This window comes from Drosophila takahashii, chromosome 2R (assembly GCF_030179915.1).
Source record: "Drosophila takahashii strain IR98-3 E-12201 chromosome 2R, DtakHiC1v2, whole genome shotgun sequence".
Lineage (NCBI taxonomy): Eukaryota > Metazoa > Arthropoda > Insecta > Diptera > Drosophilidae > Drosophila > Drosophila takahashii.
In genome coordinates, this window is record NC_091679.1 from 23,407,544 (window position 1) to 23,426,078 (window position 18,535).

General features: G+C 39.5%; 1 protein-coding gene and 3 long non-coding RNA genes across 7 annotated transcripts in view; 1 reads left to right on the forward strand and 3 right to left on the reverse strand.

Moving 5' to 3' along the window:
- Gdap2 (ganglioside induced differentiation associated protein 2) overlaps positions 1-18,535 on the forward strand; it is a 35,786-nt gene continuing 17,251 nt past the window's right edge. Inside the window, exon 1 of one of the 3 annotated variants that reach the window (XM_017157007.3) lies at positions 1-230. The gene's annotated coding sequence lies outside the window, so the exon portion shown is untranslated. Of the gene's footprint in view, positions 231-454; positions 473-18,535 lie in introns of those variants that run through there. The other 2 variants (XM_017157008.3, XM_070212873.1) reach the window with 2 other exon arrangements.
- LOC138912366 (uncharacterized) lies at positions 1,928-4,069 on the reverse strand. Of its 2 annotated transcripts, XR_011417898.1 has the most exons (4): positions 3,514-4,069; positions 3,060-3,449; positions 2,652-2,719; positions 1,928-2,096 (listed from the first exon to the last, which is right to left on the reverse strand). It is a non-coding gene; the product is annotated as an uncharacterized lncRNA (long non-coding RNA). The 2 variants fall into 2 exon arrangements; XR_011417897.1 differs by lacking the exon at positions 1,928-2,096 and having other exon boundaries at positions 2,524-2,719; positions 3,514-4,067.
- On the reverse strand, positions 8,784-11,345 carry LOC138912365 (uncharacterized). Its single transcript, XR_011417896.1, has 4 exons — positions 10,794-11,345; positions 10,340-10,729; positions 9,932-9,999; positions 8,784-9,375 (listed from the first exon to the last, which is right to left on the reverse strand). It is a non-coding gene; the product is annotated as an uncharacterized lncRNA (long non-coding RNA).
- Positions 16,117-18,323, reverse strand: LOC138912367 (uncharacterized). The gene is made up of 4 exons (XR_011417899.1): positions 18,074-18,323; positions 17,620-18,009; positions 17,212-17,279; positions 16,117-16,656 (listed from the first exon to the last, which is right to left on the reverse strand). It is a non-coding gene; the product is annotated as an uncharacterized lncRNA (long non-coding RNA).

Sequence of the window (18,535 nt, forward strand, 5' to 3'; positions counted from 1 at the left end):
TTCAGTGTCGAACGCGGTTTTCAGACGAGCGGTGGCCGAGAAGAAGTGATTTGAGCCGAGAAATTGAAGCTTGCAACACACCAGAAACACACACACGGACACAGCACACACACCCGCACACTTACATCGGAGTTGAAATCGAGCGCAGAGAACACTGAGCGAAACGGGCGAGCAAGGTGATAAAAGCTGATACCTGGAGTTGGAGTTTTATTCATTGATCGACGAACCGAGTGCGTAAAGCCCGTGTAGTTTTGATTGCAAATATACACTCACACACACAGGCGCAGTCAGGCAATCACACTCACTCACACACACACCCACTCTGACAGAGAGTTTTACCTGAATAACCGCCGCGCCTACCACCGTCGACCAACTACCGCGTTTTCTTTTATCTCACTCCCACCGCCCTCCGCCCACCGCCCCCTCGCCCGCTTAACGGTGTACGGAGTATCTGTGTGTGTACGCAGTATCTGTGAGTGTTTGCCCACGCTGGCGTCTGTGTGTGTGTGTTGTCTTTTGGTGTTTTCATTTCGAAAAAGTTGTGTGTGCATTTTCAAAAAAACGAAGAATTATATAGAAAAGAAGCGAAGCGAAAAGAAGCAGACAAAACAAGGTCTTGATTATACAATAACCAGTATTTTGATTTTACTTGTGGCAAGCAAAAAGCGTTCTTTTATTACGAGAGGGTGAATATAAACACAAATACACAAGCAATTACAAAGAGACACGCGCACACACTCACAAAATAAAAAAAAAAACATAAAAAGAAAAGTGGAATAACCTTCAAGAGCCGAGCTTGTGCAACTTCCACTTCTCAGCTTTGTAGAGGGCGACCATATAGCCGTACCACTAATTATTTATGATTTCGGTTTAATAGCGAGCTTCGTAAAGTTCATTCAGTGACAGGTTTATTCTCTGACAACATTTACCTCGAGCCCCCCACCAAACGGCCCCATTTTCCAAACATTTTCCACCCATTTCTCCACAACTTTGTACGTGCTGCAACATCGGCTGCGAATGCATTAGAAATTTATGCGAAAATACATAAATAAACGAGTGGCGAAGCATTTGATTGAGCCCAGGAGCCGGACCCCCAAAACTGGCTTTTCCTTTTCTCCGGGTTTCTGTGCCCTGAATATCAAATATGACTGCAGTTTTCCCGCCGTCAGCCATCAATCCTTCGCCATCAGCTGCAAGGACCGCAAGGATTCCTTTGGGGCCAGCGCTTAATTGCCAGCACAATGTCCAGCGCAGCTCAATTATCAAGCGATATTGAAATTGCCCAGGAGAATCACGATGGGTCATATAATCGCTTCGTAGTTCGCCCTAAATCCCACAGTCTGGGGAAAGTCCTTGAAGTTGGGCCTTAAGTTTTAAATAGGCTGTTAAAAATTAACAGGCAGTTCTCAACGGCATTCCATATATTGACTTAACAATCTCTCGGTTAAGGAACCCTAAAAATGCTATTGAAATTTATTAAGTTCAGAAGTAAGATAGAGTACTTGAGTTATTGATACTTTAACTGATTCAACTTCAAGCGCAAGCACTGAAATTCGTTAACACATTCAAGAAATGTCATTATACCCGTTACTCGTAGAGTAAAAGGGTATACTAGATTCGTGCAAAAGTATGTAACAGGTAGAAGGAAGCGTTTCCGACCCTATAAACTATATATATTCTTGATCAGGATCACTAGCCGAGTCGATCTAGCCATGTCCGTCTGTCCGTCTGTCTGTCCGTCTGTCCGTCTGTCTGTCTGTATGAACGCTGAGATCTCGGAAACTATAAAAGCCCACAATCGCTTATATACGATTTTAAAAATTTCAATATTTCGGAAAAGTAAAAATGCAGTTTTATGGTGTTTATCAATACCTATCGAAAAGTAGAAGAAATTTTTTAAATCGGATGTAGTGTTCAGTTTAGGACAAGAAGCGATGCCAAAGTCTATAAGACTCTTTCTATCACATTGGCCACATGATGTTGGTTCTGACTCACTATTAAAAAGGAACTGGGATCGACGGTGCGCATTCTAGCGGTGCTCGGGTCCAGCTCGTCGGATTGGTCGGGGTCCTTTCTCTCCCAGTTACCTAAGTTTACTAACACAAATCAATGTTTAATGCGCTGATCACAAAAAAAAAAACAAAATAGAATAATTAATATTGAGTTTACGTTAATATCCTAGGCTGCGCCGACACGCATTTGAATGAATTGGTAGATTAGAGAAGATTTATATCCGGTGAAGGGATCAAAGATGTTAGTTGTTCCCTATCTCTACCCACCCAACCATGGCAACTTATTTAATTCAGGCGTTGCCCCAATACACAGATTATTGTTCTACTACTGAAGTTTGTGTGAGATAAGCATAAGTACTCGACCGACAGAGATATAAATAATTTAAGCCATCATGATCATTTTCACAATTAGGTACAGAGATTCCATTTTAATTTCAATAACAAATCACAAGAGTAACAATTATTTTACATTTAACATTAATCACCTATATACCTTTCTTCATTTGTTGTTTTCAATTACTAGATAATTACTTGGGGCTTGTGGTGGAATATATATAGTTTCAAATCAATATATATATATATATATAAAAATGGTGTATTACAAGAAGTAAGCATGCATTCTTGTATTGTAATACTCACAGATGTTTAAATCATATGCATCGATGTATCGTTGGGCCCAAGATGATTCCGATGTTTATGTATATGCTCTGTATAATCGTAGATATTTAAGAATTTAAGTTATATATATATAAAGAGAAATATTCCAAGCTTCCCAAATTCATATTGCTCACTGTACTTATAGATTTTAGTTATAGATAATTATGTAGTTAATCATAATCAAAACAAATTATATTAATACATGGCAATAAGCAAATATAAGCTACTTTAAGTAGGTTTTCTTTTATAATTTTAACAAATTTTAATCGCAACGAAGTTGATCAAACTGCGGCAGTGTGGAAACTTAACACAAGAGTTCCACGGAACGAGAATCAAGACAGATGTATGAATTTGAGCAGGTATTTGAATTCAGTTATGACGCTGCAATACGTTTTGGGGCACTTGTCAGCCTGCACCGGTTTTTTTCATTTGAGACCGGGACAGGGAAAGGGTTCCTTATAGGGGTGAATCCAGCTAATCGCTACAATTGCCTATAATCTCGTGTAGTCGTAGGCGTAGAAGGGTAGCTAGTTCTTGGCGACTGAAGCTGTAGCGGTTGCGTAATCCGTATTCCCACGTGTCTGCACTGACTATGCCCGGTGGGCGGCAGCTTCGCCGTAGACAAATTGAGGGTTTTCCAAGCTGGTTCACAAATTTTCTCGGATCGAATTAGCCACTTTGCTGGGGGGCTGGACGGTGGACGATTCCCGCGATCGCTCCGAATCGTTGATTTCGAAATTTACGCCTTCTGAATTTTTCACTCGAGTTTTTGGTAGTTCCCTGTTTTAATTTGGCGCACTATTAATTGGTGGTTTAATCTAAATTCACTTTTGTTAAAGCTTACGTGAACTCCACGTGGGTAACCTTGGTAATTTTCACTTGAAGTACAAACACTGCCGTTGACAAAAGAATATACGTGTGTATAGTTCAAGGCATATAAGTGGAATGATTGCACGTGAACATTTTCTGGAGTCTGTACTTCCAATAATCTATGCTGAACCAAAAAGCTTTATCATAGCGGTAGTATCGGATGATCTACGCGGTCTCTGTCATTCTACCAGCTACCGACAAACTGCATAGCGAGGGCAGACCGAAATGTTTGTAAATTTATGTACCTAAGTTGGACACTACAACCGCAGATAATGGAACAAGACCACTTCGAAGGAGCATTATCTGAATTGTTTGGAATCTACTTATTTTTGGTCTGAATATCTTTGAGGTGATAAACTCCAAGCTTCTTCCCGTCTACGTTAAGCAACTCATAATAAAATGGACTCCTCTTCTTTAGGACTTTAGCTGGTATAAAAACAGGGGCTAATTTGGAACTGAATTTCTTACTGGCGTTGCTTTGAGTAAAGTTGCGTGCGAAAACTTCATCGCCGGCTTTGAGATCTATGTTTCTACTACGAAGGTTATATTTTCTGGCATTAAATTCAAATGACTTATTTATGTTTTTCTTGGCCTCTTCTCTGGCGAGCTTTAACATATCTGGGTAGTCAAGGGTGACGTCATCGTTAAGTATATTCAGTTTGCGCAAAAGACCATAGTCATTTCCGTTCAGAATCATGTTTTGACCAAAAGCTAGGAAGTATGGGGAAAACCCAGTACTTCTATGTAACGCCGCTCGGAGTGCACCGCTGATCGCGTTTAAATTGGCATCCCAGTTGGAGTGGTCGTTACCAATATACGCGCGAATGGCTGCCAAAACTGACCTGTTTACTCTTTCACTAGCATTGGCTTGGGGAGAATATATGGCAGTACATCGATGGGTAATTCCAAAACTAGTTAGGAATGCTTCAAAAACACTAGACTTAAATTGCGATCCATTGTCTGTTAAAACAATTTCTGGCACTCCAAAGGTGAAAAATATAAAGTTCTGAAGATGGTCGATTATCTTAGGCGCAGTGAACTTCTTAAGTGGGCAAAGGAAGTGGAATTTCGTATTGTGATCTACAACTATTAGCAACCCAATATTCCCACACTTTGTACGAGGATATGGACCCAAGAGGTCCATATACAAACATTGAAATGGCCGGTCTGATGTTAATGGCCGGCCCATTTGGGGTTTTAAAATTTTATTCGGACTTTTAGTAGATCGACAAATATGACATTCAGAAATATATTCTCTAATTTGGCTAACCATTCGTGGCCAAAACAAATACCGCTTTATTTTTTCGACCGTTTTGCCCATTCCACAATGTGCCGAACTTTGTGAATCATGTGCTTGATGTAATATGTCTGGAATCAAAGCCGAAGGAACCCAAAGTTTCCACGACTCCCTTTTGTTGTCTCCTTCCTCAGCAAACTCGGTTCTTTTGTAAACGTATCCGTCTATCACTTTCAAGTCTCGAAGTCTTTCCTGATTATCTTTAATTCTATCAATTAAACTAAGATATTCTGTTGATTTAAATTGATCCGAACGCAAATCAATAATAGGCCCACTCGCAACCATTGACTCTATTTCAGGCTGAGCCTGACGGGACAATGCATCAGCTAAAATATTTTCCGAGGCTCTCCTATGCGTAATCGAAAAGTTAAAAGATTGTAATTTCATCGACCATCTTGCTAGACGTCCCGACAGGTCTTTTTGCCTCATCAGCCATTGTAGTGCGGCATGATCAGTAACAACCAGGAAGTTTTGACCTTCTATGTAAGGGCGAAACTTTTTAATCCCTTTAATAACGGCTAAGCATTCCAACTCACTAACTGTGTAGTTCCGTTGGCATTTTGACAATTTTTCCGACATGTAGGCGATAGGTAATTCCACACCCTCTTGCTCTTGAGCTAGCACGCAACCAATTCCATATGTGCTGGCATCACATAGTAGAATAAACTGTTTTGAGAAGTCAGGAGTAATCAAAATAGGCGCTGAGGTAAGGCAAGATTTTAAGAGGTCAAAAGCTTTTCCAGCTTCCTCATTCCAAGACAACGTTTTCTTTGTTTTTAATAGCTCGGTCAGTGGAAAGCTTATAGTGGCGTAATTTTCGACAAATCGCCGATACCAGCCAGATAAGCCTAAAAACCTACGCAGCTGTTTTAGAGAAATAGGAATAGGAAACTCATTAATCGCTTTTATCTTTTCAGGGTCTGTTAAAATCTGCCCTCCTCTGATTATAAAGCCCAAATATTTTATTTCTCGCATACAAAACTTTGATTTTTCGATATTAATCGTCAAATTAGCCTTTCTTAGACAACCAGCAATTTCCAGGAGTATAACCAAATGCGACTCGAAGTCTTCTGACAGGACTAGCAGGTCATCCAAATACACAAAAACTTTGGTTCTTAGATGCGCAGGTATAACCTGGTCCATTAGCCGACAAAGGGTTTGCGGCGCATTGCAAAGCCCGAAGGGCATCGTTTTGTATTGATATAGTGGTCTGTTTGGAATCGTGAAGGCCGTATATTGCCGTGATTTTTCGTCGAGTGGGATCTGCCAAAAGGCGTGTTTCATGTCTATTCCCGTTATGTATTTTGCAGGCGGTAGCCGACTTAAAATCCCGTCAATATGGGGTAGCGGATACGCGTCTTTAACAGTGACCTTATTGACCTCACGGGAATCCAAACAAAGCCTACTCTTTTCTCCCTTTCGCACCAAGACGCAATTACTGCTCCACGGACTAGAAGACTCTTCAATGACGTCCAGTGCCAGCATGTGATCAACTTCAGTAAACATCAGTTTCTCTATGGCTGGTGAAACTGGCCAGTGTCTCTGTTTAATGGGTCTGACTGGTTCAACTTCAATTTTATGCTGAATTAAGGTGGTTCTTCCCAAACCTTCTTTTGAAAATGATGGAAACACTTTAATGATGGAATTCAAACGACTCTGCTGATCTTCGGACAACTCATGCCACTTTGGCGGCTCTTGCTCATGACCTTCTCCACCTACATCGAGCTCTGGAACTTCCTGTTTGCACGCTATTTTCTCCGATAACCCGAATTTATGCCAGAAATCAATTCCAAGATATATTTCTTGTTTAAGCCCGGGAATAAGGAAAATATCTAACAATGCTGTTTTTCCTCTAAACGTTACATCCGTTACCAACTTCCCAACGACTTCACTCTGGGTTCCATTGGCAGCTCGAATGCTTCCAGAGCATCTTTTTGTTTTGCTTAGAGACAAGAGAAATTGCGCTACCTTACCGCCTGCACAGCTTATAGTAGCGCCAGAATCTAAGAGAGCTGTGTATTTGTTTCCTTCTATACACACTTCTGCGTAAAGTCTATCATCAGAATTATTAATAATTGCTGATACAATTTTCTTACGATCAGAGCGGATAGATTTCCAATAATGCCTAAGACGTTTCGTAGATCTATTTGGATTAAGATTTATCTTAGAAATTATAGATTCGGCAAATAATTGTTCTCGAAGCTTATTATAACTATCTAGCCTTATATGTAATGGAATGGTAGAAAAATGCGGTTTTGGATGTTCTTCAGGGACTACTTTTGTACATAATTCAGGGAACATAACGATTTTAGGTGTATCGGGCGTGTCTACTTTTTGTTGCGAAACACACCCGCCGGCCGGTTTCCCGTAGGGTTACACCTTAGACATCGTGGCTTAAAAACATCTCGGGCACCACACCCATAACAAAAAATAGTACGCGGTTCTAGACAATCATCAAACCTATGATCGGGTTTTTCACAATTCCAACAAATGACATTGGAAGGCTTTCGTTGAAACTCTAGCACTTCCTCTTCTGTTTCGTGCGACTCTTCTTGGTTTTGGTTTTCATATGAATCGGTTAGTTCATTTATATAAGAACGTAGAGTGCGTGGCTTAAAGGTTTTTATTTCGTTGTAGAACTGTTCATGCTTTCGAACTTCAACACGTAATTGGGATCTATTCGATATTCTTAAGTGGAGTAACTCATGATGTAAACTAGGTTTAGCATTCCTAATCAGCAAATCAACTAATTGACCTTCGGACATGCCTTGCTGAAGCCTATCAGCTAGATCTTCTATTGCGCATTGATAATCATCAAAAGCTTCGCTTTCGCCTTGTCGTCTTTTCCTTATCTTTTCCCATATATCTAGATCAGTCTCAGCTTCCTCAAACCTTTTACGAAACTCAACACAAAATATTTCCCAAGTAAAATTGGTATTGTTGCGGTGAAATTTCCAAAACCAATCACTAGCCTTATTGGAGAAGAGTAGATATAGATGATCACAAAGCAACTGATAGTCATTATTTAAGTTCTGTTCTGTCAAAGATCGAATTCGGTAAATAAAATCTTCCATTCTCATACATTGTTTGGAACCGTCAAACTTTATCCGCCAGTTTTGTATTATATTAGCAGCTTTCCCTGGTGATATTTGAGGATTCGACCTACTTCGAGATTCACTGTTATTCGAGTGGTTTCCTGAGGAGAACGCGCCCATCTCGGGTACCCTGTTTCGAGTATCGCGATTTTCCAATGCTGGATTTTCCCGGTTTAAATTCATTGCTGCTAGTTGTTTATGAATTGTTTCCTCTATGTTAGCGTTTAAGATCTCAACCATATCATCCATTATATTAGCCTGTTGTACACTTAAAGTTTCTTGTAGATATTTTATTAATTCGCCTTGGGTTTTTTTAGAAAATATATCATCCTCGTCAGCTCGAAAGTCTTCTAAGTGGCGTGTTTTGGATCTAGTAGACATGCCTGTCCTTAAACTAGAAGGCCTACCTCTATTTCGATTTTTAGTTTGGAACCTAGCACCTCTTTGATCATTTCTTTCCTGAACTTCTACTACCGCTTCTTCGTTTCTCGCTTCCTCCCTACCAGGAACATTTCCCATTTCCGCGGCCAAGTTATTATTATTATAGTTTAATTGTGAAAGAAGACAACACGCAGCACAGGTTGGACACGCCGGTGTGACTCGGATTGCTTCAACAATACATTTATCATGAAATCTGTGCTTACATGGAGTGCTTGCCGTTAGTTCCGTACTTAATATTACTTCGTTACAAATTGAGCAAAAGGGATCTACTCGCTGGATGACAGCATCGATGTTTTCATTACTATGTGATACTGCCATTTTTTTGTTTCTTTTTTTTTTTTTTTTTTTTCAACGCAAACAAAACCACAAAAATCTCAAAAAATTGAATTTGTTTATATCTCTCTGTCAGTCTTTCCTTAACTCATTCTCTCACAAAGTGCAGTGTGCCCGATAAAGTATTCTCTTCTACCTCTTCTTCTACTATTTCAGCTAATGAAGTTTTAGAACTACTCAAATTGATGGACAATGTCCGAAACGCTCCAGAACATTGTATTTCCGACTCATTTAGAGATAGCTTTCTTTTATAGATATCTCAATCACTTTGGTCAGCCTGAATCAAACGGGGTCGATCTATCCGGAACCGAAATGCAATCGCTAATTCCACCGCTGGAGTTCAGATGCATCCAAATCAGTCATCGAAATACTTTATAAAAAGTGGCCTTAAAAGTTGAAATTTCTATAACAAAGGATGGATTTTTAGAGCAAAATTGGGACGGAAAATATCCTTTTCGCCCCACGTTGGGCGCCAGATTGTGTAGTGTTCAGTTTAGGACAAGAAGCGATGCCAAAGTCTATAAGACTCTTTCTATCACATTGGCCACATGATGTTGGTTCTGACTCACTATTAAAAAGGAACTGGGATCGACGGTGCGCATTCTAGCGGTGCTCGGGTCCAGCTCGTCGGATTGGTCGGGGTCCTTTCTCTCCCAGTTACCTAAGTTTACTAACACAAATCAATGTTTAATGCGCTGATCACAAAAAAAAAAAACAAAATAGAATAATTAATATTGAGTTTACGTTAATATCCTAGGCTGCGCCGACACGCATTTGAATGAATTGGTAGATTAGAGAAGATTTATATCCGGTGAAGGGATCAAAGATGTTAGTTGTTCCCTATCTCTACCCACCCAACCATGGCAACTTATTTAATTCAGGCGTTGCCCCAATACACAGATTATTGTTCTACTACTGAAGTTTGTGTGAGATAAGCATAAGTACTCGACCGACAGAGATATAAATAATTTAAGCCATCATGATCATTTTCACAATTAGGTACAGAGATTCCATTTTAATTTCAATAACAAATCACAAGAGTAACAATTATTTTACATTTAACATTAATCACCTATATACCTTTCTTCATTTGTTGTTTTCAATTACTAGATAATTACTTGGGGCTTGTGGTGGAATATATATAGTTTCAAATCAATATATATATATATATATAAAAATGGTGTATTACAAGAAGTAAGCATGCATTCTTGTATTGTAATACTCACAGATGTTTAAATCATATGCATCGATGTATCGTTGGGCCCAAGATGATTCCGATGTTTATGTATATGCTCTGTATAATCGTAGATATTTAAGAATTTAAGTTATATATATATAAAGAGAAATATTCCAAGCTTCCCAAATTCATATTGCTCACTGTACTTATAGATTTTAGTTATAGATAATTATGTAGTTAATCATAATCAAAACAAATTATATTAATACATGGCAATAAGCAAATATAAGCTACTTTAAGTAGGTTTTCTTTTATAATTTTAACAAATTTTAATCGCAACGAAGTTGATCAAACTGCGGCAGTGTGGAAACTTAACACAAGAGTTCCACGGAACGAGAATCAAGACAGATGTATGAATTTGAGCAGGTATTTGAATTCAGTTATGACGCTGCAATACGTTTTGGGGCACTTGTCAGCCTGCACCGGTTTTTTTCATTTGAGACCGGGACAGGGAAAGGGTTCCTTATAGGGGTGAATCCAGCTAATCGCTACAATTGCCTATAATCTCGTGTAGTCGTAGGCGTAGAAGGGTAGCTAGTTCTTGGCGACTGAAGCTGTAGCGGTTGCGTAATCCGTATTCCCACGTGTCTGCACTGACTATGCCCGGTGGGCGGCAGCTTCGCCGTAGACAAATTGAGGGTTTTCCAAGCTGGTTCACAAATTTTCTCGGATCGAATTAGCCACTTTGCTGGGGGGCTGGACGGTGGACGATTCCCGCGATCGCTCCGAATCGTTGATTTCGAAATTTACGCCTTCTGAATTTTTCACTCGAGTTTTTGGTAGTTCCCTGTTTTAATTTGGCGCACTATTAATTGGTGGTTTAATCTAAATTCACTTTTGTTAAAGCTTACGTGAACTCCACGTGGGTAACCTTGGTAATTTTCACTTGAAGTACAAACACTGCCGTTGACAAAAGAATATACGTGTGTATAGTTCAAGGCATATAAGTGGAATGATTGCACGTGAACATTTTCTGGAGTCTGTACTTCCAATAATCTATGCTGAACCAAAAAGCTTTATCATAGCGGTAGTATCGGATGATCTACGCGGTCTCTGTCATTCTACCAGCTACCGACAAACTGCATAGCGAGGGCAGACCGAAATGTTTGTAAATTTATGTACCTAAGTTGGACACTACAACCGCAGATAATGGAACAAGACCACTTCGAAGGAGCATTATCTGAATTGTTTGGAATCTACTTATTTTTGGTCTGAATATCTTTGAGGTGATAAACTCCAAGCTTCTTCCCGTCTACGTTAAGCAACTCATAATAAAATGGACTCCTCTTCTTTAGGACTTTAGCTGGTATAAAAACAGGGGCTAATTTGGAACTGAATTTCTTACTGGCGTTGCTTTGAGTAAAGTTGCGTGCGAAAACTTCATCGCCGGCTTTGAGATCTATGTTTCTACTACGAAGGTTATATTTTCTGGCATTAAATTCAAATGACTTATTTATGTTTTTCTTGGCCTCTTCTCTGGCGAGCTTTAACATATCTGGGTAGTCAAGGGTGACGTCATCGTTAAGTATATTCAGTTTGCGCAAAAGACCATAGTCATTTCCGTTCAGAATCATGTTTTGACCAAAAGCTAGGAAGTATGGGGAAAACCCAGTACTTCTATGTAACGCCGCTCGGAGTGCACCGCTGATCGCGTTTAAATTGGCATCCCAGTTGGAGTGGTCGTTACCAATATACGCGCGAATGGCTGCCAAAACTGACCTGTTTACTCTTTCACTAGCATTGGCTTGGGGAGAATATATGGCAGTACATCGATGGGTAATTCCAAAACTAGTTAGGAATGCTTCAAAAACACTAGACTTAAATTGCGATCCATTGTCTGTTAAAACAATTTCTGGCACTCCAAAGGTGAAAAATATAAAGTTCTGAAGATGGTCGATTATCTTAGGCGCAGTGAACTTCTTAAGTGGGCAAAGGAAGTGGAATTTCGTATTGTGATCTACAACTATTAGCAACCCAATATTCCCACACTTTGTACGAGGATATGGACCCAAGAGGTCCATATACAAACATTGAAATGGCCGGTCTGATGTTAATGGCCGGCCCATTTGGGGTTTTAAAATTTTATTCGGACTTTTAGTAGATCGACAAATATGACATTCAGAAATATATTCTCTAATTTGGCTAACCATTCGTGGCCAAAACAAATACCGCTTTATTTTTTCGACCGTTTTGCCCATTCCACAATGTGCCGAACTTTGTGAATCATGTGCTTGATGTAATATGTCTGGAATCAAAGCCGAAGGAACCCAAAGTTTCCACGACTCCCTTTTGTTGTCTCCTTCCTCAGCAAACTCGGTTCTTTTGTAAACGTATCCGTCTATCACTTTCAAGTCTCGAAGTCTTTCCTGATTATCTTTAATTCTATCAATTAAACTAAGATATTCTGTTGATTTAAATTGATCCGAACGCAAATCAATAATAGGCCCACTCGCAACCATTGACTCTATTTCAGGCTGAGCCTGACGGGACAATGCATCAGCTAAAATATTTTCCGAGGCTCTCCTATGCGTAATCGAAAAGTTAAAAGATTGTAATTTCATCGACCATCTTGCTAGACGTCCCGACAGGTCTTTTTGCCTCATCAGCCATTGTAGTGCGGCATGATCAGTAACAACCAGGAAGTTTTGACCTTCTATGTAAGGGCGAAACTTTTTAATCCCTTTAATAACGGCTAAGCATTCCAACTCACTAACTGTGTAGTTCCGTTGGCATTTTGACAATTTTTCCGACATGTAGGCGATAGGTAATTCCACACCCTCTTGCTCTTGAGCTAGCACGCAACCAATTCCATATGTGCTGGCATCACATAGTAGAATAAACTGTTTTGAGAAGTCAGGAGTAATCAAAATAGGCGCTGAGGTAAGGCAAGATTTTAAGAGGTCAAAAGCTTTTCCAGCTTCCTCATTCCAAGACAACGTTTTCTTTGTTTTTAATAGCTCGGTCAGTGGAAAGCTTATAGTGGCGTAATTTTCGACAAATCGCCGATACCAGCCAGATAAGCCTAAAAACCTACGCAGCTGTTTTAGAGAAATAGGAATAGGAAACTCATTAATCGCTTTTATCTTTTCAGGGTCTGTTAAAATCTGCCCTCCTCTGATTATAAAGCCCAAATATTTTATTTCTCGCATACAAAACTTTGATTTTTCGATATTAATCGTCAAATTAGCCTTTCTTAGACAACCAGCAATTTCCAGGAGTATAACCAAATGCGACTCGAAGTCTTCTGACAGGACTAGCAGGTCATCCAAATACACAAAAACTTTGGTTCTTAGATGCGCAGGTATAACCTGGTCCATTAGCCGACAAAGGGTTTGCGGCGCATTGCAAAGCCCGAAGGGCATCGTTTTGTATTGATATAGTGGTCTGTTTGGAATCGTGAAGGCCGTATATTGCCGTGATTTTTCGTCGAGTGGGATCTGCCAAAAGGCGTGTTTCATGTCTATTCCCGTTATGTATTTTGCAGGCGGTAGCCGACTTAAAATCCCGTCAATATGGGGTAGCGGATACGCGTCTTTAACAGTGACCTTATTGACCTCACGGGAATCCAAACAAAGCCTACTCTTTTCTCCCTTTCGCACCAAGACGCAATTACTGCTCCACGGACTAGAAGACTCTTCAATGACGTCCAGTGCCAGCATGTGATCAACTTCAGTAAACATCAGTTTCTCTATGGCTGGTGAAACTGGCCAGTGTCTCTGTTTAATGGGTCTGACTGGTTCAACTTCAATTTTATGCTGAATTAAGGTGGTTCTTCCCAAACCTTCTTTTGAAAATGATGGAAACACTTTAATGATGGAATTCAAACGACTCTGCTGATCTTCGGACAACTCATGCCACTTTGGCGGCTCTTGCTCATGACCTTCTCCACCTACATCGAGCTCTGGAACTTCCTGTTTGCACGCTATTTTCTCCGATAACCCGAATTTATGCCAGAAATCAATTCCAAGATATATTTCTTGTTTAAGCCCGGGAATAAGGAAAATATCTAACAATGCTGTTTTTCCTCTAAACGTTACATCCGTTACCAACTTCCCAACGACTTCACTCTGGGTTCCATTGGCAGCTCGAATGCTTCCAGAGCATCTTTTTGTTTTGCTTAGAGACAAGAGAAATTGCGCTACCTTACCGCCTGCACAGCTTATAGTAGCGCCAGAATCTAAGAGAGCTGTGTATTTGTTTCCTTCTATACACACTTCTGCGTAAAGTCTATCATCAGAATTATTAATAATTGCTGATACAATTTTCTTACGATCAGAGCGGATAGATTTCCAATAATGCCTAAGACGTTTCGTAGATCTATTTGGATTAAGATTTATCTTAGAAATTATAGATTCGGCAAATAATTGTTCTCGAAGCTTATTATAACTATCTAGCCTTATATGTAATGGAATGGTAGAAAAATGCGGTTTTGGATGTTCTTCAGGGACTACTTTTGTACATAATTCAGGGAACATAACGATTTTAGGTGTATCGGGCGTGTCTACTTTTTGTTGCGAAACACACCCGCCGGCCGGTTTCCCGTAGGGTTACACCTTAGACATCGTGGCTTAAAAACATCTCGGGCACCACACCCATAACAAAAAATAGTACGCGGTTCTAGACAATCATCAAACCTATGATCGGGTTTTTCACAATTCCAACAAATGACATTGGAAGGCTTTCGTTGAAACTCTAGCACTTCCTCTTCTGTTTCGTGCGACTCTTCTTGGTTTTGGTTTTCATATGAATCGGTTAGTTCATTTATATAAGAACGTAGAGTGCGTGGCTTAAAGGTTTTTATTTCGTTGTAGAACTGTTCATGCTTTCGAACTTCAACACGTAATTGGGATCTATTCGATATTCTTAAGTGGAGTAACTCATGATGTAAACTAGGTTTAGCATTCCTAATCAGCAAATCAACTAATTGACCTTCGGACATGCCTTGCTGAAGCCTATCAGCTAGATCTTCTATTGCGCATTGATAATCATCAAAAGCTTCGCTTTCGCCTTGTCGTCTTTTCCTTATCTTTTCCCATATATCTAGATCAGTCTCAGCTTCCTCAAACCTTTTACGAAACTCAACACAAAATATTTCCCAAGTAAAATTGGTATTGTTGCGGTGAAATTTCCAAAACCAATCACTAGCCTTATTGGAGAAGAGTAGATATAGATGATCACAAAGCAACTGATAGTCATTATTTAAGTTCTGTTCTGTCAAAGATCGAATTCGGTAAATAAAATCTTCCATTCTCATACATTGTTTGGAACCGTCAAACTTTATCCGCCAGTTTTGTATTATATTAGCAGCTTTCCCTGGTGATATTTGAGGATTCGACCTACTTCGAGATTCACTGTTATTCGAGTGGTTTCCTGAGGAGAACGCGCCCATCTCGGGTACCCTGTTTCGAGTATCGCGATTTTCCAATGCTGGATTTTCCCGGTTTAAATTCATTGCTGCTAGTTGTTTATGAATTGTTTCCTCTATGTTAGCGTTTAAGATCTCAACCATATCATCCATTATATTAGCCTGTTGTACACTTAAAGTTTCTTGTAGATATTTTATTAATTCGCCTTGGGTTTTTTTAGAAAATATATCATCCTCGTCAGCTCGAAAGTCTTCTAAGTGGCGTGTTTTGGATCTAGTAGACATGCCTGTCCTTAAACTAGAAGGCCTACCTCTATTTCGATTTTTAGTTTGGAACCTAGCACCTCTTTGATCATTTCTTTCCTGAACTTCTACTACCGCTTCTTCGTTTCTCGCTTCCTCCCTACCAGGAACATTTCCCATTTCCGCGGCCAAGTTATTATTATTATAGTTTAATTGTGAAAGAAGACAACACGCAGCACAGGTTGGACACGCCGGTGTGACTCGGATTGCTTCAACAATACATTTATCATGAAATCTGTGCTTACATGGAGTGCTTGCCGTTAGTTCCGTACTTAATATTACTTCGTTACAAATTGAGCAAAAGGGATCTACTCGCTGGATGACAGCATCGATGTTTTCATTACTATGTGATACTGCCATTTTTTTGTTTTTTTTTTTTTTTTTTTTTTTTTCAACGCAAACAAAACCACAAAAATCTCAAAAAATTGAATTTGTTTATATCTCTCTGTCAGTCTTTCCTTAACTCATTCTCTCACAAAGTGCAGTGTGCCCGATAAAGTATTCTCTTCTACCTCTTCTTCTACTATTTCAGCTAATGAAGTTTTAGAACTACTCAAATTGATGGACAATGTCCGAAACGCTCCAGAACATTGTATTTCCGACTCATTTAGAGATAGCTTTCTTTTATAGATATCTCAATCACTTTGGTCAGCCTGAATCAAACGGGGTCGATCTATCCGGAACCGAAATGCAATCGCTAATTCCACCGCTGGAGTTCAGATGCATCCAAATCAGTCATCGAAATACTTTATAAAAAGTGGCCTTAAAAGTTGAAATTTCTATAACAAAGGATGGATTTTTAGAGCAAAATTGGGACGGAAAATATCCTTTTCGCCCCACGTTGGGCGCCAGATTGTGTAGTGTTCAGTTTAGGACAAGAAGCGATGCCAAAGTCTATAAGACTCTTTCTATCACATTGGCCACATGATGTTGGTTCTGACTCACTATTAAAAAGGAACTGGGATCGACGGTGCGCATTCTAGCGGTGCTCGGGTCCAGCTCGTCGGATTGGTCGGGGTCCTTTCTCTCCCAGTTACCTAAGTTTACTAACACAAATCAATGTTTAATGCGCTGATCACAAAAAAAAAAACAAAATAGAATAATTAATATTGAGTTTACGTTAATATCCTAGGCTGCGCCGACACGCATTTGAATGAATTGGTAGATTAGAGAAGATTTATATCCGGTGAAGGGATCAAAGATGTTAGTTGTTCCCTATCTCTACCCACCCAACCATGGCAACTTATTTAATTCAGGCGTTGCCCCAATACACAGATTATTGTTCTACTACTGAAGTTTGTGTGAGATAAGCATAAGTACTCGACCGACAGAGATATAAATAATTTAAGCCATCATGATCATTTTCACAATTAGGTACAGAGATTCCATTTTAATTTCAATAACAAATCACAAGAGTAACAATTATTTTACATTTAACATTAATCACCTATATACCTTTCTTCATTTGTTGTTTTCAATTACTAGATAATTACTTGGGGCTTGTGGTGGAATATATATAGTTTCAAATCAATATATATATATATATATAAAAATGGTGTATTACAAGAAGTAAGCATGCATTCTTGTATTGTAATACTCACAGATGTTTAAATCATATGCATCGATGTATCGTTGGGCCCAAGATGATTCCGATGTTTATGTATATGCTCTGTATAATCGTAGATATTTAAGAATTTAAGTTATATATATATAAAGAGAAATATTCCAAGCTTCCCAAATTCATATTGCTCACTGTACTTATAGATTTTAGTTATAGATAATTATGTAGTTAATCATAATCAAAACAAATTATATTAATACATGGCAATAAGCAAATATAAGCTACTTTAAGTAGGTTTTCTTTTATAATTTTAACAAATTTTAATCGCAACGAAGTTGATCAAACTGCGGCAGTGTGGAAACTTAACACAAGAGTTCCACGGAACGAGAATCAAGACAGATGTATGAATTTGAGCAGGTATTTGAATTCAGTTATGACGCTGCAATACGTTTTGGGGCACTTGTCAGCCTGCACCGGTTTTTTTCATTTGAGACCGGGACAGGGAAAGGGTTCCTTATAGGGGTGAATCCAGCTAATCGCTACAATTGCCTATAATCTCGTGTAGTCGTAGGCGTAGAAGGGTAGCTAGTTCTTGGCGACTGAAGCTGTAGCGGTTGCGTAATCCGTATTCCCACGTGTCTGCACTGACTATGCCCGGTGGGCGGCAGCTTCGCCGTAGACAAATTGAGGGTTTTCCAAGCTGGTTCACAAATTTTCTCGGATCGAATTAGCCACTTTGCTGGGGGGCTGGACGGTGGACGATTCCCGCGATCGCTCCGAATCGTTGATTTCGAAATTTACGCCTTCTGAATTTTTCACTCGAGTTTTTGGTAGTTCCCTGTTTTAATTTGGCGCACTATTAATTGGTGGTTTAATCTAAATTCACTTTTGTTAAAGCTTACGTGAACTCCACGTGGGTAACCTTGGTAATTTTCACTTGAAGTACAAACACTGCCGTTGACAAAAGAATATACGTGTGTATAGTTCAAGGCATATAAGTGGAATGATTGCACGTGAACATTTTCTGGAGTCTGTACTTCCAATAATCTATGCTGAACCAAAAAGCTTTATCATAGCGGTAGTATCGGATGATCTACGCGGTCTCTGTCATTCTACCAGCTACCGACAAACTGCATAGCGAGGGCAGACCGAAATGTTTGTAAATTTATGTACCTAAGTTGGACACTACACGGACCATTCGTTAAAAAGTTACGGCGGATCAAAGTTTTTATCTCCACCTCCTTCGCACTTCCTTTAGCTGAGTAACGGGTATCTGATAGTCGGGGCACCCGACTATAGCGTTCTCTCTTGTTTTCTTTTACTTCGAGAAACATTCCAAAAATGTTTAAAATAGTTTAAATCAG